We start from the raw sequence: 23,855 nt of genomic DNA, 5'->3' as shown, positions 1-23,855 counted from the left end.
GAAGCACTGCTCCATATGTTAGATTATAACTGTATTTTGATTCGCATAACACACTTCAGGTCAGTTCACTCTGCTTTGCTCTCCAGAGCTGACTGGGAGGGGAAGTACCACATGCAGGTCAATGGAAAAGATAAAAACACTCTCATCTTCGATGCTGGCTTTAGTGCTCATTGAGTTTTATAAACCCCAAGATAAACCTGAAAGAACATCAAACTCATCCAGGGGAGCTGCACTTCCCCAAGGTTCCAGCTCCAAAAGCCTCTTCATCAGATCGAAAGTAGCAAAGGCAGGCTTTCTTTCTAGAACTCAGCTAATATTTCAGAGTGTTTTCTGCCAGCATCTCAGAGACATGTGTGCATAAATATATGCACATTTGTAAACACACACACACACAAATAAAAATTTGCTCCACCATCTAATGTCACCCTGCTTTATTTTCTAAATCAAATAAAATCTGTCAGCCAACAGTATTTGTTATTCATACTCCTTCCCACCCTGGTCTCACAAGAGTGCCAAGGAATTCAGCAAACTTGAGGACAGGCTGTGGCTTTCAGTCTGTCATGGTCACCACTGAGATTCTGGGGCCTAAAACCCAAGGACAGGTTAAAGGTAGGGGCCCCACTTCTCCCTCCACATCAGTGGCAGACCCTGGAATCTTTATGTGTCTAGAAAACCCAGGTCTCCCTTGCTTGTGGCCCCACCTCCTCCTCAGTCATTTCATCCGTCTGTCACACACAGGTCCGATCACCTCCAAGATCCCCCGTGGGAGTGGGGGTGGGCCCCTGCCACTCTACTTTGTGTTTCATTACCCACAGCTCTACATGGGATCCTTCTGCCTCTTTCAAGTCTTGAAACCATATTTCCTTTTGGGCAGCCCAACTTAATGTTCCCCCTGAGAAGAAAACCCCATTTTTAGTTTTCCCCTTGCAGAGAGGAGATGCTCAGGCTCTTAAAAAATAATCTTGGCCTCTTCATCCCGGGAGGAATGAGGACTAGGTACACTTGAGTCAACAGCCACCACAATTGCTGACATTCTATTAATGCACCATATTGCTTGGTTTACAGACTTTCTGGACACTCTGTGGTATACGTACAGTACTTTTTTCAGATTAATAATTAGACAGATTGCTTCAGGTACTTACCCTGGAAAGGCATCTAGAGGTCAAAGAAAAATGTACTGGGAATATTTTTTGATAATGCAACTAGCATACTGTTGAAAATAAGTTTATCTTATGTTTCTAGACTTTCCAAATGCCCTGGGCGTGTGTATATATGTATATATAGGTGAATGTGTGTGAGGGTATCTGTGTGTGTAGATATGTTTATATCAATCCAAATGTCCCACTGATGTGTTTTTCTGAGCTATAAGAGCTTTTGTTTTTTGTAAATAAAAGCCTAATACTTTTCTATAATAATTACTGAAAAATTCTCTTTTCTAGTTTACTACAGAGCTTTGGTTTTACTAATGGGAATTAACACGGAGATTTCATGAAGATTTTCAAGTATATCTGCATGAAGCTACACAGAGTACTGGCATAGTTTTTAATCTCTTTTGACTGTGGCCATAGTCCTTTTCTCATTCTTAAATGTGTTTGTGTTTTTGTCTCTTTCTTTATTCTATTTACCAAATGTTTATTTTATTGTTTTACTTTAAACTAATCTTAGATACATCATTCATCAATTCTATTGTTTGTCCATTTTCTAACATTAAATTCTGTGTTTTGTTCCTATTATTAATTAATTCTTATTGTTTAAGTTCATTGTTGTTATTCTGTTTCAGGACTCTTTTTCCTCCCAAATATCTAGAGTTGAATGTTTCACTAATTTATTTTCAAATTTTATTTTTAAGCAACAAGAAATCTTAGGGTTATAAATATATCTATAAATATGTTTCTCACTGCAAAGCATAACTTTGAGATGCAGTTTTCTTCTTTTGTTACTTTCTTTAAAGTCCACAGTTGTATTACTATTTTTTTCTTTGATCTGGGGGGAATGTTTCCTTTTTCCTGTAAATATTCTAAGTCTAAAAAAAGAGATTTATGAATGGGGGGTGTCCACCTGAGATATTAAAACCCTAATAATATTATTAGCTATTGCTAAATCTCAACTTACTACTCTGTGCCTCTTTTCTCTATTTCAATCCTAGAAACAACTGCCAAATTTCCTATTTGTGTTCACCAATCCAACCTATCAAAACTAATAAGAGATTTCAAATGGAACTTTTTGCAAAAGTTTTCTACAAAACATTTTTTTTTCCTTTTTTATATTCAAACTACTTATTGAAGGAAAGGCTGTTATCTTTTCAGGTGCTTGGCTCTGCAACTGGTAAGTGAACACAAACTCCCTATCCTCCAAGTGCGGCTCATTCGCTCTCCCTCCCCCACTCCCTCCTTCTCTTCCCACCTCGCTATGCCACTTTTTAAGTAGTAATCACAAACTGAGTCATTTGGGGGCAATTAAGAAGATCCTCATAATTTAAATTCTTTAAAACCATTTAATATCAGAACTGCTCATGTTAATCATTTAAAATATCCTGTTAGACATTTGGATTTCCTCCAACAAAGGAAGAATAGGAAATTCAGGGGGTTGGGATCAAGGTAGAAGCTGCTGAGAAAATAAGTAAAACCTCCAACACTCAGTTAGTCATTTTTACATTTTATACTTCTTGGTTTAAAAACCACATGTGGAACTAAAAACAAAGTCTTGTTAAATGACTTCCACTTTTTGTAAAAATGCTTCACAGTTTCACATGCAACTCTTCAGACCTCTGACAGAGATCAAAATACAAGACAATTTTAAGATGTCATTCCTTATCTAGCCATTTTCCTCAGACATACATTACCCAAGACAGACTAAATGACAACCTGCTCCCCCATCTTGGTATGAACCAGAAAAACTAGCGTTCCCAGTTCAGCCTTGACTATAGTTCTTGCGGAATATGATTAATGATATATTCCAAGCAGAGGTCTCCCAGGAAAATATCTTCTCTTAGTTCTTATTACCCTAATGAAATGGTATAGTTCATAATTCATTAATCTGACTGGAATGACAAAATAAGCTGCAAGAAAAAAAAAAGTGCCTCTATCTTGTCCTAAGAGACAAAACTGAGATAATTAATGAGCGATAAAATATACTTGAAATTCACCCTGTTCTGCTACATAACACAAAGTTTCCTATTTAAAAAAAAAAAGAAGAAGATAGCAGGAGGGGAGGAATGAAGGGGGGGAAATCAGAGGGGGAGAGGAACCATGAAAGATGATGGACTCTGAGAAACAAACTGAGGGTTCTAAAGAGGAGGGGGGTGGGGGGATGGGTTAGCCTGGTGATGGGTATTAAGGAGGGCACGTTCTGCATGGAGCACTGGGTGTTATGCACAAACAATGAATCATGGACCACTACATCAAAAACTAATGATGTAATGTATGGTGATTAACATAACAAAAAAATTTAAAATAAAGTAACAGCAACACACACACATTGTGGTCACCTCCAAAGAAGCCTACAGAATTCTTATTAAGTAATTAAATTCCAGAGTTTTCATGAAAGAAAATCTACACAATAGATTTCTAAACTACATTTTGTGCTGAGGTAATGAGTTAAGTAAAAGTCTACTAAACAGTGATTTATGAAGGACAGTGGGAACAAGTGAGTTAATAGGATTTTGTCTTTCTTCTCCAGGACTCTTATGCCTCTTCTTCAAAGAGGATTGCCAGTCACTCCTATGAAGCATACATTTTCCAAGTGTGAGTCCATTCCACAGTTTAGAGTTATTAAACTAATGGAGCTTAGTACATCACTTTATTCAAAACTAGCTTTGAACTAAAGGCAATAGACTAAATGTAAAATCAATTTTTTTTTTGGAAAGTACTTTAAAGTTCAAAAACAGCATAAAGGTAATAATGATGAAAATTTTAATATTCTGACTCAGCATAACCCTAATTAGCAGCTGCAGCAACATAAACCCTAGTGGTCAAGGTTTGGTTGGGTCCTGCACTCATAGAAGGTGCCATTCCTAAGCCATAAAGGACATTTGAGTTCTGAATGTTATCTCCATAGACTGACTCTAACTTCCCGAGATTTTTGAACTTTACTTTTTTTAAGATTTTATTTATTTATTTGTCAAAGCGAGAGAGAGAGAGATCACAAGCAGGGGGGGCAGAGAGTGAGGGAGAAGCAGGCTTCCCGCTGAGCAGGGAGCCCGATGTGGAGCTCCATCCCAGGACGCTGGGATCATGACCTGAGCCGAAGGCAGACGCTTAACCGACTGAGCCACCCAGGGGTCCTGATTTTTGGAACTTTAATCTGTACCTCAGGCTAGCAAGTGAATACCATTTACCTATCAAGATAAGACAGAATAAATCCAGAAATCTCTCCCAGAACTGAAAGTCCAAAGATCCCAGATCATCAAGGCTTAAAAAAATTAAGTCGTTTGAATATTTTTCCATTCTAAAGAATTATTTTCTTGCACACAAAAATGAACACATCAAAATGGAAAGTCTAGGCTTGTGGGGAATAAGCCACCAATTACATATAGGACATGACACCAGACTCATACTTTTTATAAAAATTTGTTGAAAAAAAAGGTTCTTAGATATTAAAGTTCTGTTAGTGATTATATAACTTGGAGGTTGTAAGGGGGAAAAAAACAGGTTTTGGCCTATATAAGGAAAACTTCTACAGATGGGTTCTGTCCATTTGAGAAGGAAATTTTAAAAAACAATACAAATATCTAGTTTTCAAGAGCTCAGAATTCATAATGAAACAAAAGATAACTTTATCCTGGTCATGAAGGACTGGCTGAAGAAATATTCCAATTTACTAACCTCGATTCTATAAGGGAGATAAAGTAGTTGAGGTAACGATAGTGAGACCTAGTCTTCTGCCTGGATCTTGTCCCCACACATCAATTCTTCAGTTACCATAAAATATTGAGTACAAGTGCTGTGTTCAGCTACATAGCTGCACTGCGAGTCTCACAAACAGGTGAATTTTAATTATGGATAAAAAGATGAAGACGCTTGCTATGACTAGGCAAGTTTAATTTTTTAATTTTTTTTAAAGATTTATTTATTTGAGAGAGAGTGCATGAGTGGGGGGAGGGGCAGAGAGAGAGAAAGAATCCTCAAGCAGACTACCTGCTGACCATGGAATCCCACTCAGGGCTCAATCCCAGCACCCTGAGATCATGACCTGAGCCAAAATCGAATGCTTAACTGATGAGTGAGCCACCCAGGCGCCCCTGTCAAGTTTACTTTTATATCCAGCTCCCCCTTCTAGGACACCCAAGGCCACAAAGCTGCTTTAATTTTTAACAACTTCTTAGCTTTCTCACTATCAAGTGAGTCTGAAACATTTTCCTAGCATTCCTTTCTCTTTGTTCCCATTGTTTCTCTTTGTACAGAAGCATCCTGACTTTCTCAAATCAAAATGGTTTGCAGTTATTAGTTAGGAAGTCTTTGACTGCAAGTAACTAAAACTGCAACTCAAAGCCCTGAGTAATAAAAGTTATTAATAAAAGTTACTGCAAGAAAAGCTGTTTTTTTTTTTTTTTTTAAGTGAGTAAAGTTATTGGTTCATGTAACCAAAAACTCCAGTGACAGGGTTTGGCTTGATCCAGCAGCTGAACAATGCCACCAAGACTATCTTTATACCAAACCTCTGAACTTTGGTGTCATATGCACCCAAAGACTTGTTTTGATCTTCAGATGATCTGTAGAACATCCTAAAGCTACAGCTTCAATTGCTTTCAGTAGGAAAGTCATAGTCTGTTTCCCTAGTAGTTCAATTAAAATGCCGGTATCCACTGTAGTTGTACACATCTGTTCCTCATGGCTATCCCTAAAAAAGTCATTGTGACTTAGGGGATGGGAAACACAGATTGCTTAAACCAATCAGGGCCTTTTTGGAGCAGAAGGAGAGGTCTGTGTTGCCCAGACTTCATGGTTAGGACATTTGGGGCACTGTATTTGAAAGAGAGAAGGGATGTTTGAGAGTCAACCAGCAAATGCTGACTATGAAACTAAATCCATGACATTTATCAGGTTGTGATTCTTCTGTACTTTCTATTCCTTGCAATGTCTCACACAGAATAGCGTAACATTTTCCATATAGCAGGTGCAATATGAATAATGACATTAGCAGAATACAAACATATAGAGAACAAATGCTGAATACATGCTTGCTATACAAACTCAATACATTTGAGAATCAAGAGATGCAAAGAAAATAAAATTTGGAAATCAGATTTAAACAAACTTGTCATTTAAAAAACTCACTGTGGCCAGAGACCCATGTTTTGCTTTTTTCTTGTTTTTTCATTCCTCAAGCACCACATATTTTGAATCACACTTGGAAAGGATATTTGGTTCTCTAATATTTTAATTGTGATTTTATAACTTTATTGGAAAATGAAAATAAAAATTAAAATGTGGCTTTTAAATAGCATGGCCATACATACTGGCTTATCCAGAAGATTCCTGGTTTATGCCTTTTGTCCCTGGGAAACTATTAATACTTCCACTTTCAAGAGAGTACTGCTTTGTACAATAAATTACATGGTCAGTCTAATTTTAAATGAACGTCAAACATCTGTTTTGTATTCTAAATAAAACTGAAACAAGAAAACTAATCAAATCAAAATAATGTTAAATAGTATATACTCTTTGCATGAGTAAAAAAAAGTAATTCAATTTATCATGTTTTAAGAAATAAAGCATCATTTCTAAAGTCTGATAGAAAACTCATTTAAAGCCACAGCTGTTGTGCTTTAGGGATGTGGATTAAAACTCATCATTATCTTGTGTTAATACTCTTCCCTGGACCAATCAGTGGTCATATGGTGTTTACAGACCCTGGACACTGAGCTGACTTGAATGGCCTTTGTATTGCAATACAATCAGATTATGTATAATCTAAATGCATGGTGTCCTTTATAGAACAGACAAATCCTAATCCCTCATTTACAAAAGCAAAGCCAGTCCAGTCTCTGATGGCTATCTATTCATTTACATTTTTTTTTAATTTTTAAGTGACAGAAATTAAAATAAAATTTAAATTCACTCAGTCTAAATTTAGTCTAAGTATTCAGAGGTTTTGAGCTGTGGGTGAAGCACTGTTTTGATAGCCTCAAACAGGTTATTACAAAGACACAGTTCTTTAGTTCTTTTCCTCCTAAAGAATAGAGATTAACAAAATAAACTACCCCCACTATTCTAAAAGAATAAAGCCAAGCTTAAAAAACATCTAATTTCCGGTTCTCTAAATTACTTGAGAGTTTATCTTAAAACTCAGATTAGTTAGCTGCACCTATACATTATCAGTTAAGCCGTAATAATGTTTTAAAGCCAAAGTCTCCAAAAGAGGACACACCAAACCTTTCTGGAATGGACCTTTTTTTTTTTTTTAAGATTTTATTTATTTATTTGACAGAGAGAGAGAGACACAGCGAGAGAGGGAACACAAGCAGGGGGGAGTGGCAGAGGGAGAAGCAGGCTCCCCACCGAGCAGGGAGCCTGATGAGGGGCTCGATCCCAGGACCCTGGGATCATGACCTGAGCCGAAGGCAGACGCTTAACGACTGAGCCACCCAGGCACCCCTGGAATGGACCTTTCTGCCTTTTGCCACTTCATTACATTATTGTTAAGTCCTACTTCACCATGAAACCTTGAGATTCAGTGTCATTTCAAGGACATGAGCGGGTAAAGTAGGGAGGTGGCAACACCTTCTTCCCCCACTAAGTCATGGCTTTCACGATTTGCTATCCCCAACCTCCTCTTTCACTGTCATCCCCTTCCTCCCAGGACCCTAGAATTCCACTGTCAGTATCCTGATGCCATCCCCTTCGTCAGCTCTGCAGGCTGCAGTGAGAATCAATGTGGGGAAATCCTCCTTTTTAAATTTTACATTGTCTCTGTGAGCCACTTTCTCATGACCCAAAAGTGAGAGTCTAAAATTAGAAGAAAAAAGATAGACAAAGAAGTAATTGAAGTATGGAAAACAGTTATCCAGAATGTACCTACCACCCTCACACTCATCAGACTTTAGGGTTTGAAACTGTCAAACAGGAATGGAGTTCAATGTTTAAAATGAACAAGGGAGAAATTTTGCCAGGGCCTTAGGAAGGGAAAGAGTATTTCCACAAAGACTGACAGTGCTTGGTCCTTAACACAACTCTATAAAGCCACAAATAAAACAACAACAAAACTAGCAAGGGCTTTGGTGCACTCATGGGTTTTCTTCAGAGATGAAGATGAAAGGCAGGCTTGTTCATAAGAATGAAAAGACATTGCAACTCTAACTTGATGACTGATTTCATTCCTGTTAAAATACTTAGACACCACTTTCCCGAGCCCCATCCATCTCTATGAAGCAAAGAGCTCTATTGGTAGCTTGGCTGAAAAGCAAAAATATTCTTCAGTGGTGCCTTTAGAGTATTTAGCACATTCCCTTTGAGTAGGAGGTCAGTAGCAAAATATTTCTCCACAATGCACACAATGGATCTGTACCTAAAATGAACTGGTTCTGTTTCTCTCTCATCTGCCTTATATATTGTCTAGGATAAAATTCTTGCTTAGATTCCTCTCAGTGCCTACCACCTACCACAAAATATATGCTAAAAATGAATAGCAGCAGCTCCTGCATTGATAAATAATGTAATAAGAAAGGTAAGTTTGAGGTTAAATTTCATAAGGCATACTTAAGAGACAATTTAGTTGACTTCTGGTTTATGTATCAATTCAAAACATTCAAACTCTTCATCCAATCAACACTTATTAAGTTCCTACCATGTTCTAAGTACTACAGTGGACAGAAGACAAATTAGAAACTCATCCTACATTTAATGATGTTAAAGAGAGATATATAATTATTTAAGGAGATAAAATGATATAACACACTATAAAAGAATGATAAACTCTTCAACTTGCCCTCAATTTACTACAGCCCCCCATGTGCCACATACAGTGTTAAGTACCAGGGATACAGTGGTCAAAAATGTATAAATATGATGGGAGCATGGGGGAGAAGGAAGGCACAAGGAACAGCTGGAGGAAAGACTTGTAGATTTGGGAAAAAAAAAAGTGTTCAGAGAATTGCAAACAGCTAGGTATTTTGAAGAGAGCATGACGGGAGTTATTAAGAGAAGGGTGAATTAGGAGATTCAGGAAGAGTCCAGATCACAGTGGTCCTTACATGCTTCCCCCCAAAATTAAAATTCTATCCTACGGGCAATGGTAAGTCATTAAAGACTTTAAAGACTCTTCCACAATTTCAAATATTTAACAGCTGATTTCATAACAGCACATATAGCATTTTAAGGAAATGATAACTCAGTGGGAAATTAGTGTTTTATATTTATAGCCTTACAAATATAATTTATTTGAAATACTGAATTTTGACATGCAAAATATAAATCAATAATTCATAGTACTTGCTGTGAATTTTGTAAGACTAATGAATCACAGACCTGTACCCCTGAAACAAATAATCCATTATATGTTAATAAAAAAATGTAAAATAAATAAATAAATAATACTGAATATTCTTTTTCTAAAAAACTAACCTTAAACACATATCTTATAACCAGAACTTCCCACATTTCCTGGCCCCCTAGTATTAACTGCTACATATTAAGTGCTGCCTTCATTGAGAATACAGTCTCCTGCAAAATGATATTTGAGTATTTTCCAGTTGGGGCTATTACAAATGATGTTGCTATGAACACTTTGTGCTTTGGGGACATAGATATATATACTTGTGCTTTATTCACTTATTGTTTGTAACACTGATACTTTCAAGCTGGGAGCAAATACAAGATGAAGGTATGTATGAAACCACAAAAGAATATAAGAGGTATAAACATATTCTCCAAAGAATATCTAGACCAAAATTTAAACATTTTTTATTAAATTGTACATTTCCTTCACTGTGATCCCACCATATCACACATCATTTAGGAATAATGGCCTTTTATTTGGGCAACTCTTTATTTAAAGTACAATATAAACCCATTTCTGCTTTGTTGCTTGATTAAGTAAAATTTTTAAAAGAATAAATCCTTCATTCAGTTTTGTCTCTCAGGTAATTTGCTTCAACATTAAGCAAACCATCATACTGTGAGTGGTTACATTACCGCTAAAAAGAACATACCCAGAGAATCTAACAGGAAACATTTCTAGAAAAAAATGGCTCTTGGTTTTCATGAAGTTTGAGAGTTTGAAAAATACAAATCATTTCAAGAAGAACTTTAAAAGTTTTCTTTCAAACAGACCTATGTAACCAAATCACTGACAACTGTATTTCTGAAAATATTTCATAAGACTGCAATGATTTGAAATATATGGGTTTAATGGATTGCCAGGGCTCTAAGCCTGGAAATTTTCCCAGAGATCATCTCACGTTTTTATTCCTAGGATCAATAATGTCAGCAGATGTTAAGGCTTGCTAGCCAAGTACAGTGAAAGAGAGGGAGAGAGAGAGAGAGAAAGAGTGTCAAGCATTTCAACAGTCCCCCAAACAGTAGCTCAAAGAATGAAATAGATTAAAAACAAGTTATAAGAGAGTGGGAGAGTTTGAACAATAACTATACAAAACATTTTATTGAGTGGCTAAGTTTTAGTTAAGAAACACAACCAGCTATAAATCATACACACCATTCCACAGTCTTTCCAAATCATTCTAAAATATGATGAAAGACCAAATGTCAAAATGCTTCACTCATAAACAATTCCATGTTCCTGATAATATTTCTCCACAAAGTTGAAGACACTTTGTTCATTGAAAATAGTCTCCCAGATTTTCAGTGATTAAAATATCTTCCTATAAAAGAAAAATCTTCTTATAAGTATCTTCAAGAATAATGTCAATTCACTTACTAGAGAAAAATTAAGTAACTGAATGTTCACATGCAAAAAAAATGAATCTAGACACTAACCTTATACCTTTCACAAAAAGTAACTCAAGATCATAAACATAAATGTAAAACACAAAACTAAAACTTCTAGAAGATAACATAGGAGAAAATCTTGGTGACCTTGGATTGGGCAATGAGTTTTTAGATGCAACACCAAAACCATAATCTATAAAAGAAAATTTGGTAAGTGGAACTTTACTGAAATTAAAAGCTTCTATTCTGTGGAGACACTGTTAAGAGAATGAAAACACAAGCCACAGGCTGGGAGAAAATATTTGCAAAACATCTATCTGATAAAGAACATGTGTCCCCAAAATACAAAGAAATCTCAAAACCTAACAGTAAGAAAAGAAATAACCCAATTTAAAAAGGGCAAAAGATCCGATCCGGACACCTCATCAAAGAGGATAGGCAGATGGCAAATAAGCATATGAAAAGATGCTCACATCATATATCATTAAGAAAATGCAAATTAAAACCACAAAGAGATACTACTACATACCTTTGAGAATGGTTGCGATTCTATTATAATGGTGGAAACAGTGACAACACCAAATGCTGCAGAGGATGTGGAGCAACAGGAACACTCATTTATTACTGGTAAGGATGTAAAATGTACAGCTACTTTGGAAGACACACAATTTCTTACAGAGCTAAACACAGTCTTACCATATGATCCAGCAATCATGCTCCGAGGTATTTACCCAAATTGTCCAGACCTGCACGCAAATGATTACAACAGCTTTATTCATAATTGCCCAGTTTAGAAGTGACCAAGATATCCTTCAAATAGGTGAATGCATAAAGAAATGGTATTATATCCAGACAAAGGAATATTACCGAGCAATAAAATAAATGAGCTATCAAGCCACAAAAGACAATGTGGGAGGGGAGCCTTAAAAGCATATTTGCTAAGTGAAAGAAGCCAAGCTGAAAAGGCCACGTACTACATGACTCCAAGTATATGACGTTCTGGAAAAGGCAAAACGATGAGGATAATAAACAAGATCAGTGGTTTTCAGTGGCTGGGGAAGGAAGGGAAAGTGGAGCATGGAATTTTTAGGACAGTAAAACTATTCTGTAGGGTACTGTAATGGTGGGTAACAATAAGCATTTGGCAAAACTCATAGAACAGTACAACACAAAGGGCAAACCCTAATGTAAACTATGGAATTTAGTTAATAGTAATGTATCAATATTGGTTCATCAGTTGTAACAAATGTACCACACCAGTGCAAGATGTTAACAGTAGGGAAAACTGATGTAGGGAGTATAATAGGGAACCATATACTTTCTCCTCTGATTTTGTGTAAACCTAAAACTGCTCTAAAATATAAAGCCTATCAATTAAAAAAATTAGATAAACTGATTTTTACTTTCAGGCAGTTAACATTTTTGAAAATATACTATAATACTCACGAAATGGAAAACAAGAGAAATTGCACTTGAATCCTGAACTTAAGGCGCCTGGTCTATACAGCCTTCCTTTTCTGGCAGTATTAGTAATAATAATGATGATGATGGATAACAGTTACTGTGCATTTACAAAGTGCCTGGCACTATGCTTCAGATTTTACCTATTTGCTAATTTTAATCCTCACATGACCTTATGAGGTAGGTATTGTTATCCTTGTCTTTCAAATAAGGAAGCAGGACCTTTCCCCATTCACTTAGCTAGTAAATGGTAAATAGGCTGACCAACCTCACTATGCATCTTAGACCACAGTACTACATTGCATTTTACTACACAGTAAAGATCCAATAAAATTACATGAATATCTCCCACGGATTCCAACTTTATCAGATTAGTTCACCTGAAAAATATCAGTAAAAATGGGCTTATAATCTAAATTATGTATTTTTTAAAAAAACTATCCATAACCTACAAATACTTGGCAATACTTGTATGAACTGAAAGCATAATCTCCAGTTTTCTAGAAGTAGACTTCCTTTCAAGCAGATACCAATGCTTTCATGGCCCAGAAGTCTGCTCAAATGCTCCTTCCAAGGGAAAAAAGAGAGGTCACTTTGGTTAGAGCAAGTAATAGGCACAAAGGCGGCGGGTCCGAGCCCTGGGCCAGGAGTCAGAAGACCAGAGCTGTAGTCTCAGCTCTGCCAGTCCTGCGCCAACCACATCTGTCTCTTGTGACCTCAGTTTCAAGAGATCGATAGAGAAAATCTCTGAGGATCTTCCAGTTCTCTGATTCATGGATTTGGTACCTTATAGATTATTGGTTCTTGTGACAGAGAAAAAACACCCAGCCACAAGGCAGAAACAAATTATGATAGGGTGTAGAGTTTCATTTTAATTTAGGCAAGACTGCTTTAGCATTAAACATCATCAGTGGGTTTGAGGTTCTGTAGCAGAGCCTCTTTCTATAGACAAGTCTTAGAATAGCTGAACAGTCAGATTAATCAACCTGTGTTAGTATTAGGAAGATGAGTTGCATTTGGTATCTTGGATGATTTTGGATAACCAAGGCCCTACGCAAAACCGAAAAAGAGGAAAAGTTTGGCCTTAGGCTACATTTACAAAGGAATCTCCCTCTTCCTACCAATGCCCTCCTTAGCTGCCTACTCCCTCGCTTCCCCACTTCACTGGGCATCCATCCCAGGATGTTCCTTGAAGTTTCCTATGTGCTACAAAATATTCACCTCTTCTTTTAAAAATGCACTGTCACTACAGCTCTTCTAGGATTTAGAAGGAAAGCAAACAAATTAAGATAAATCAGGAGCACCTGGGTGGCTCAGTTGGTTATGTGGCCAACTTTTGACTTCAGCTCATGGTCTCAGGGTCATGAGATCTAGCCCTGCATCTACCAGGCTCCACGCTCAACAGGAGTCGGCTTGGGATTCTCTCTGTCTCCCCCTCTCTCTGCCCCTTCCCCTGCTTGCATGTTCTCTCTCTCTCTAAAATAAATGAATGAATGAATGAATGAATAAATAAATATAAATGAATGAATGACTATAAATGAATTAATCAAACTTCAAAATAAATAGCTGAAAGGAGCTTAATCTTTCCTGGGTCGTTATTTACATTTTTAAAATGTTAATATACATAAACCTTCCAAAGGAGGAATTTGGATAAGTAAGAGGAAGTTTTGTGGACTTTAAAATTTTTTGATTCGTTTTTAGTAAAGGAAAGCACTGTTCTAGGACACCCAGCCTATATTACCCACCCCACTTTAGCTGACCAAATCAGAAAAACAAACCAGGCACCAAGCAACCCACCACCCCACTTCTGAAAGATGGCTAAGCCAAATCTGAGCCATCCTGTAAGTTCCCAGGGTATGCGTGTTCTTTAGGGTAACAATTTATCAGCCTAGATTGTTAAGTATACATTTAATAATAATTATCACATTCCATACTGATAATCAAGGCATCCAAGAATTAAGTAAGATATACTTAGAGAAAATATTCAAGATATAACTGCAATTAATTTTTGTTGCATGAATAAATGCAGCATGGAAACAGCAGAAGTGTGCTGACATTATCTTCAATAAGAAATATTTTATTCATTTGAATTTTCTCTGGTTTGGGTATAAAATGATAACATTATATAAAAAGTCTTTCAAAATTATTTTATGACTTCTCTAAAGTCTGTACAACCCATTATTTTACATTTCTCTAGGTATACCACCCCCAGACGCACTGAAGAATATCTGTGTGTATATGTGTGTGTGTGTGTGTGTAACTTTTCAAACAATCAGATGTTTTGGGAAATTTTTATTTGTATAGACACAATTAAATACTTGACTCCATTTTTCAGGTTCTAGTCTTTTGTTTCCCCAAATGTGCCCTCATTTTGACTACTTCAAGAGAATACAAAGGAAAATCACATAAATAAAATGACCTTTTAATTTTTCTTTGAAACTATTTCTAGACCTCACAATAAGATGCAGTACCCATGAGAAACACTGCTCTACAGAAGATGCACGCCTAAAAGAAACCAATGGGAACTTCCACACAATGGAAAACACACACACACACAGTATCCTGTTTAAAAAACAGGACACAGTTCTCAGATATAAAGTTAGAAGATTAAAAATTAAAAGGGGAAAGTACTCATGTTAGAATCAAAACAAGAAGAAATATTATTATTTGCATGGTCCTTTAAAGTTTTACAAGTGTATTGATACCCATTATGCCATTTTGATAAAGCTGCCCTATATACTAATGGCCAGTACACACACAGCTGTCTTATTAGAGCTTAAAGTTAAAAATGGTAATGGTGTTTTTAAAACTTGGAAGAAATGAATATACCTTTTATATAGCTGGGGCTTTTAAACCATGTTAATGTTTTACATATTAATAAGCTAAAAATTTAAGAAAGAAAGGATGGAGGAAACAAAAATTGATTTTAAACACATACAAACCTAATTGTATATCAAATAGATAACATACCCTTACAGAAGAAAATACAGAAAGAAAACAGGTAATTTTTGAACACAGCATATGACTTTTATATCCTCAATGAGTTATATTCTAAGGACAAAAAGAAGGGCAAAAATATCTTGAACTTCATTTGTCTGATGCTGGTATTGGTGTAACAGTTCTAAAATTTGGGGAAGGGGTTATTGTTAGCTATAAATGAGTAACTATTAGTATATTGATATTGTTGGGACCTAGGCTTTCCTCTAGGGGAGAAGGGAGATTCAGAAACCAAAGAGGGGAAGGAAAAAAAAGAATGCCGTGGTGTTTGGATTAGAAGTATCAGTAAAAGCTCCTGCGTGTGTATGTGAGTGTGTGCTTGCCTCTGTGTGTGTGTGTGTGTGTGTGTGTGTGTGTGTGTGTTTACTTGCTCTGTCTGCTAAATGGTTCTAGAAGCAGTGATACCCTCATTCTGAAAGCAATGATATCTTGGTAGCAATAAACACATCTAGCTCTAAGATGTTGGTTTCTGAATATCATGCTCCACCAAAAGAAACCATGAAATTTTAGAGAAATCACTGATTCCTGGTCTGGAGAAGGGTAAATAACAAACTAAGCCTGGACCTTCTTTCTATGCCAGAGAAAAAGAAAAGTACTCAAAACATTGAAAATGTCAGCCTGAAAGGGCTCTCAGTAGTCAAATGAGACAATTATAGCATCAAAACATATAATGATAGGAGTGGATTAAAACATTCTGAATTTTTTAAAAAATCCTTGAGTTCATACTGATTTTTTAAAGGGGGGAAGGGGAGGAAAAATTTTCTTTAGAAAAGTAAGCCAACTAATGAGGATGGAAAAACCAAGAGAAATAGAAAATCATCATTCTCACAACCACCATAGCAATAACTGATTCTGGAAAGATGCATCTGTGGATGCTAATATCATTAGGTGAAAGGCTATTAGGAAACAAGATATTCAGAGTCTCAAAGTATCTCCCCATAGATTATTTATTGATTGTCAAGGGGGAAAGATATCTTTACAATAGGGAAACCTAGGAGATATACCTTTAGCAAATGATGAAGTTAATATCATCAACATTAGGACAAACTAACATCTGATATAACACCTGATATTATGCGCTATGAAGGACACAATATCACCAATGGAGCATTCTTGCCAAATACATTTAACCTAAATATAATGAGGGAACATCAGACAAGTCCAAATCACAGGAGATCCTCTAGAGTAACCGACTTGTACTCTTCAAAAATGTCAATACCATTAGGAGGAGAAGGAGGAGAAGGAGAAGACGAAGATGAAGACGAAGATGAAGAAGAAGAAGACGAAGACGAAGACGAAGAAGAAGAAGAAGAAGGTGGCGGCGGCGGCTGGGGGACTGTTCTGAATTAGAGGAGAAAAAGAAATATGACCATCAAAGATCATCTATAAAGTACATGACTGGGACAATTGGGGAAATTTCAATATAGGCTATATAGTAAATAAAAGTATTACATTGCTAAATTTTCTGGACACGATCAGACAGATGGTGAAGTATTTAAGGGTGAAATGTCATGATGTCTGCAACTAACTTTGAAATGCTTTAGCAAAACAAAACAAGTCAAATATTTATATAGAGATTAGTCAAATATTATATAGAGAAAAGAGATAAAGCAAAGGTAGCAAATTATTACCAATTGACTTCATGTGGTGACTCCACATGAAGTTTTTGCAACTTTTCTGTGTAATTGAAATTTTTCAAAAAATTGGTGGGGGGGTGAGAACTCTTGAGGTAATGGGACACTTTCATATGTGTTTTGGCCCCAAGAACGCTCTAGTCCATGTTATTCAGGTGGGGCCTAAACCTAATGAGGTGTGTATAGACAGGTACACCACAGTGCCTGTGGGTGCTGGAGCAGGAGGGAGCTGGGAGAGCCTCAGCAAAGGTCTTTGGAATGTGGCACTTGCTGGAACATTATCCCTGTTGTACTGTGGGCTTCAAAGCCCTGCACTATCTGCCCACCTCAGTTCTCTATCCCTACCTCTCCTGCCCTTATGTGTTCCTCCTTTTTCTATTCTGCATAACCAGCAAGCTCTTCTCACCTTGGACTTGTGTTCTCTGTGTCCTCTGCTTGGGAGGCTCTGCCTCCAGACCCTTGTGCACTACAGTCTTCACATCATGTAGGTCTTGGCCAGGGGTCTCACTCTGGACCGGCTGTCTTTCTCTGACACCAGCAGCTCTAGAACAGCCCTTCATTTCCACACTCTCTCTCAGGGCATCTTGTTTAGAATTGTTCTTCATGCACCCACCCCAAGGCTCCAGTCAGACATTTTACTTACACATTTATTTATCAGTTTGTTGTCTCTTCTCCCTTGAGAGGGCCTTGTCTCTCTTGGCCACTGCTGTAATCCAGGGCCTTGATCAGTGCCTAATGTACTCTGTAAACACTTATGGGCTTAATGGACCAAGGTGCTAAAACACTGAACAACCCTACAGAGCAAATGCTGTATTGCTTCTCGTGCGATATTTGCATTTAGAGCAATAAAATAAAAATGCAAAAGAAGAGACTTCGAGTCAATAGCCTCTCTCATATTTCTTTTAAAAAACAATTTTGAGATAACCCGAATCAATGCTCTTGGGTTTTCTAGTGAAACAAAAGCATATTTGCAAACAGTCACGAATCATAGCAAACTGGACCTCCCCCTCCTTGTGAGGCTAAATGAGTAAAGGGATGTAACTGCTGCTCTGTTTGCCCCCAGCGCTCCACTTACCAGCCAGAGGAAAGCATCCAACAATCGGAGGTGGGAACCGATTCTGCCTTTCCACTTCATTAAATCATATATCATTTTTACATGTGAGCCGCCAGGCTATAAATCATGTGAGACAGAACGAGAGCTAATTAAAGGGTCAGCTGAGCATATAATTTTGAATTCCTAGGCACCCAAAAACTGAGATTGACAATAAATGGGATAAAGTCCAGAATCATTTGTTAACTAATAAAGCAAGAATTTTCAAGCTGCCAACCTGCTAAGCCACATTTTCATATATAAAAGAATCTATATTGAATATAACTCTTACAGGGTAATGAACTTTCAGTCACTTATCCTAGAGTACTTCATTTAAATATACTTAGTTTTTTTTTTTTGCTAACAATTACAAGGTCAAAAAAATACGAGTGAATTGTGTTCTCATTTCATATTGAAGTTCACTCCTGAGATAAGGAAACATTGTTAATTGGTATTTCATAGCATATTTCTTCCAAAGTATGTTCAGGGAAAGCAGGTTAGTAGAAAGATATTCCATTTGTCAAGAGAGAAAATGAAAATGGAGTTAGACCAAGATGGCCAAGGTCACTAAACAAGTCAGTAACTGTTCTGAGCAGAACCTGAAGAGACAGCTGACTCACCGTGGTTTCCCTCCTCCAAATACACTGCTTCATTTAAAAGGTATTTTGAGGATATTCAAGTTTATGCATTTTATATTTGCATTCCTCATGATGAGGAACTTTCATGTTAGAAAAAAAACTATCTTACTTAGACACTATAATAAATATCAAGACTATTTTCCTTCTTTTAAAGATCCTTATAGTTATAAAATAGAGCTTGCGATCTAACATGTTGAGACAGCACAGTCAGATATAAATACTAGGTCACAGTTTTTAAAGAAAGGTACTAACTTTCTATCATTACTATAATTTAATAACCTAAAAAATAAGGTACATTTTCAGAGTTCTTGAATTATTAGAATTTTATCAAATTTAATATTCTCAGAATCCCAGCTAAATGAAATGAACATTTTACATGTTAAATATATCCAGTCTATTTATCAATTCTTTAAAAATATAAATCTCCAATATTTTCCATTCAAGTCCCAGGGTAGAAAAAAAAAAGTTTCCCTCTGTGAATACAGAGGTGAAAATGTGGGAATTAGTGAGTCAAGTTTCCAAAGTTGTGCCTGTTTTTAAATCCTCTTTCCACATAACATGATACACACCTATCTCTGTGATCAAGTATAGGAAATGCAACAACAACAACAAACCACAGCTTGAGGACAACATATTCAAAAGATTGCCTGGTCCTTTCCTCATCTTACGGCGCCAGCATGAACCATGAATCACAGCACCAGCACTTCAGTATGTACAAAACAAGAAAACCTGCACAACAAGCCTTGCTTGCACAATAGATTTGTCTTTTTACTCCTCATACCCAAATCTTCACGCACATGGAATGCCTCACTTCCGATCCCAGGGAAAGTGTGGTTATTATCCTTGGCTACACATCCCCCCAATATCTGCTGTAATACACAGGCTTCCATCCCCTCTACAATGCTAAAGGAAATGCTTACTGCATTGCCATTTCCAAAAGAAGATTTCCTCAGGAAAAGGAAAGCACATGCTTCTATGGGATGCAAAGCTATATATAGACAGATATATAAATATCTATATGGCTGGATCTACAAGCAGAAAATAGCAAAGAAGACTACTGTAAGCTCCACGATTTCTCTAGTCAGTCATATTGGAGCACTATAAACTCTTCCTAAAATTTGACATTTATTTTCATGGCCAGAATCATGGGAGGGGAAATTAATTTATATAAAACTGCATTTAAAATATTTTTTGCTCAAAAGAAATAATAATATGAATAATAGACTAAGAGTTAAATACGAGTTACTACTATAAGCAAAAAAGGGGGGGTTTGGGCTGCTCCTAGCAAAGGTCCACATGAAAGTCCTTTCAGTTTTGTTATATATTCTATCCTAATTCAAAGAACACAGGATAGCATAAGCCATTTGGAAGAGGAAAACTATCTAGGATTGACATTCCTACCTGAGTTCTTTCTGGAGAATTCTTCTCCTGAAGAAGATTAAGCCTAACTCTAGAAGAGAACTGCTTAGTTGCGGTCAACAGTCTCTTACTCGTACTTGACAATTCTTTTGGAACTTATTAAAGACTAGCTGCAAAAGCTGTAGCCACTGAACCATCCAGTGAATCCTGGGTCTGTTGCTCCGTTGACTTCCCAACATGCCTATCCCCATAGACCTCACCAGAGAGAACTGTGCACAGATGGAATCTTTCCCATCACCCAAACCAACTCAAGAGCTCACTCCCATGAATTTTCTTTTTTTTTTCTTTTTTTTTTTTTCATGGACCAATCTAAGTTATTTATTTAAGCCATCTCCTGCCATAAGAAAAGGGATGGAAGGTCAGTATACTGGTCATCATTTGGTACAAGTAAGGAAGGTGAGCTTAAGGTCCCATAGACTTCTGGTCCGTGTGCAGAGTCATGGTCCAAACCAGTGCTGTGGTCCCCACTGGGTGGTGGTCCAGGTTCTCTCTATTCATCTTCATAGCCGGTTGGAAGTCCCATGAATTTTCATTAGCCAATGAGCTAGAAAATGTTCCAGTCAATGGGTCACAAAAGAAATGGCCTTTCTTGACCAGAAAATGAATACTATCCTTATTCTGAAGTTACTTTTAAATGTAATATTCTATTTTATAATGTTATGGTACCATTTGAAATGATATAAAAGTAAAACACAAAAATGGACATTTTGTGATAAGTGTCTCTGCTTAGTTTAATTCTTTATCATTGAGATTTTTCACAGATGCTAAAAAATTTTAAGTGTTTCGGATTGCCGTTAGGGTCCCCATGGGAAAGAAATACAATATTCAAATTGGGAAAATTTGAAGAGAGTTTATTTTTAAAGGGCTATTTATAAGTGTAGAGTCAGACGTGGAGGAAGCACAGGAAACACAGGAACCAGGGATCGGAGTGGGGATGGTGTTACAACCCCCAGAGGAGAAGTCAGTTACCTAACCCTGGAAAGAAGAAAAGACCGTGAGGGAGGCCATGTTGAGAGAGGCAGTGACCAGTGCAAGACAGTCAGCCTGTGGTACCCTTCCAGGGTTGGGTCCAGGAAATAAACACTTTGATCTCACTTTCCCCCCTCCTTCCTATCTCCTGCCAGCGTTTTCCATTAACCAAACCCAACTGTAAGACAGAGGGCAAGGGATTCCATAGCTTTAGTCCATACAAATCAGCCTCCCAGAGTAGAGAATTGAGTGGACGAGGGTTAGGGTGGATCCAGAGGGACAAATGGAAGATATCCACAGGTAGAGACAGACCACACAATACAACCTTTTCAAGATTAGATTATATTATAGATATATTTTCCAAAAGATACAGAATCAAGGTATTCCCACAGGACAGGAACAGATGCAAGGTCCCCAGCGCAGTTGGTCTTGTCCCCCAGGGTCCCTAAAATGAGCACATAGGCACTGGCAGTGCAAGGCACGATCTTGCTGAGTAAGAAAGTGTTGCTCATTTCTTGCCATACCAGGTTAAATCCATATTCAGGAAGATTTTAACAAGGTCTTCTGAACACGACACAAAGAACTTTGGATTGTCTATGTGCAAAATTGAACCACAGAAGTTCTTTGATCGGAGCAATGCCATGATTGTATCTTTGTTTAGAAAAATTTCTTTGATGGCATTATGACATGGCGATTAGAAGAGAACATGAATGAAAGCTAAGACACTGCACAGAAAGCCATTACAATCACCCAGGAGAAACAAATTTAGTATTGTCATTTTGTGGTTTAGACTTTTAAAAATCCCTGGTGCCTAATATTTTCTGATATATAAGGAATGATACAAAATTTGTCCCTTCAGCTTGGAAGTTTCTATATCCTCTCATTGATTTCCCTTGCTACTTGACATCCCAGGACCAGTCATTCGCCAACTCTTACTGAGTTTAGTTTTTTAGCATCTCTAGAACCTACCTCTTCTCTCCACCAATACTTTGATAAAGACCACATTTATCATGTAGACTAGCATTTCTCAAATTATGTATAAATGGTTCTTGAGGATTCCATGGAAAAGAAATGTTTTCTTGTCAAATACTTTGGGGAAGTCATGAGATAAATTTAAATGTTTAATTATATGACTTGTGAATTCCTAGAGAGGGGGCCCACAGGCAGCATTTCTCCCTTTCCATAGAAAACATAGGGACATCTCCAGGGACAATGGTACACCTCAGAATATAGATTGCAAAATGCTGACATGGACAAACTAAGGTTTTCTGTATTTCAGTAAAACTTCATTCAGTCTGCTGACTTTTCTGTATTTATTGTCCCCAGGAAAGAGATCACATAGCATAAAGCAGAAAAAAAGATAATCTTTTCTTGCAGTTTGAGTTTCAAACATTAGGAGAACTCATGGGCAACAGATTTGGAAGAATATGATGAGTAAGAGCAAAAGCTTCCCACATTCAGACTAAATAAGAGAGAGAGAAAGAGAAACAGTTAAAAGGTAATTGCAGAGACTTTTGATCTAAGTGAGCACCTGGAGAGGGGGCCCAGGTCCCAGCCCACTCACCAGCCATGCACTGAGACCTGATGGAAGGAAAGGTAACAGAAACCCCAGAAGGTATGATGGATCTAAGAAGCTTGGGAATCTGTACCTTCCTGGGAAGATGGAGCCCTGAGAATAAATTATGGCTTTGTAAATAAATGGCTTAAATGTACTATATTCATGTCTATATAGGGGTTTCTCAATATTAGCAATATTAACATTTTGGTCCCCAAAAAATCTTTGTTGTAAGGACTATCCTGTGCTTTATAGGATGTTTAAAGGCATTGCTGGCCTGTATCCACTAGATACCAGGAATATAATCCCCTTCCCCACTTGGGACAAACAAAATGTTTCTAGACCTTACCGAATGTCCGTGGGGGAAAAAAATCCCAGTTAAGAACCACTAGCCTAGGGGCGCCTGGGTGGCTCAGTCGTTGGGCATCTGCCTTCGCTCAGGTCATGATCCCAGGGTCCTGGGATCAAGCCCCGAGTTGGGCTCCCTGCTTGGCGGGGGGCCTGCTTCTCCCTCTCCCACTCCCCCTGCTTGTGTTCCCTCTCTCGCTGTGTCTCTGTCAAATAAATAGGTAAAATCTTTAAAAAAAAAAAAAGAACCACTAGCCTAGGTAGATAGAGTCCTAGACAGCTTCAACAGTTTCCTCCTGGCACAGTATAGTTTGCCAATAGCTGAATGAAACATTCTGGAGGTTCTAGAGCAACCTGTATGGATGATGTGCTAGAACCAGATGGGATAGAAAAAAAAATCAATGGCTATGGATGCCAGAGAATACTGATCACTCCCAAGGACAAAATGGTATGCTCCCCATGGATACCTCTGCATGATATCTGCACTGGTTAAGAATGAGGATACTGGAGCAGAGCAGACAGTGGGCTGCCAATGTTCAAATCCCAGCTCTAGTCATTAAGAGCTGTTTGACTTTGGCAAATCATTCAACTTTCTGGGCTTGTTTCCTTTTTTTTTTTTTTTAAAGATTTTATTTATTTATTTGAGAGAGAGAATGAGAGAGAGACAGAGAGCATGAGAGGGGGGAGGGTCAGAGGGAGAAGCAGACTCCCTGCCGAGCAGGGAGCCCGATGCGGGACTCGATCCCGGGACTCCAGGATCATGACCTGAGCCGAAGGCAGTCGCTTAACCAGCTGAGCCACCCAGGCGCCCTGGGCTTGTTTCCTTATCTATAAGATGGAGATCATAACAGCATATATCAT

General features: G+C 37.5%; 1 protein-coding gene across 7 annotated transcripts in view; it reads right to left on the bottom strand.

Annotated features, from left to right (window-relative positions):
* Positions 1-23,855, bottom strand: part of ZNF385B (zinc finger protein 385B) — a 393,631-nt gene that overhangs the window by 349,670 nt on the left and 20,106 nt on the right. Inside the window, exon 1 of one of the 7 annotated variants that reach the window (XM_073881834.1) lies at positions 10,651-10,671. The exons of the other annotated variants lie outside the window; for them this stretch is intronic. The gene's annotated coding sequence lies outside the window, so the exon portion shown is untranslated. Of the gene's footprint in view, positions 1-10,650; positions 10,672-23,855 lie in introns of those variants that run through there. 7 annotated transcript variants of the gene reach the window in all.

Source organism: Callorhinus ursinus, unplaced genomic scaffold, assembly GCF_003265705.2.
Source record: "Callorhinus ursinus isolate GAN/ISIS: 27379988/994484 unplaced genomic scaffold, GSC_fseal_2.0 scaffold2, whole genome shotgun sequence".
Classification (NCBI taxonomy): Eukaryota; Metazoa; Chordata; class Mammalia; order Carnivora; family Otariidae; genus Callorhinus; species Callorhinus ursinus.
This window is presented reverse-complemented; position numbering and strand designations above follow the sequence as displayed.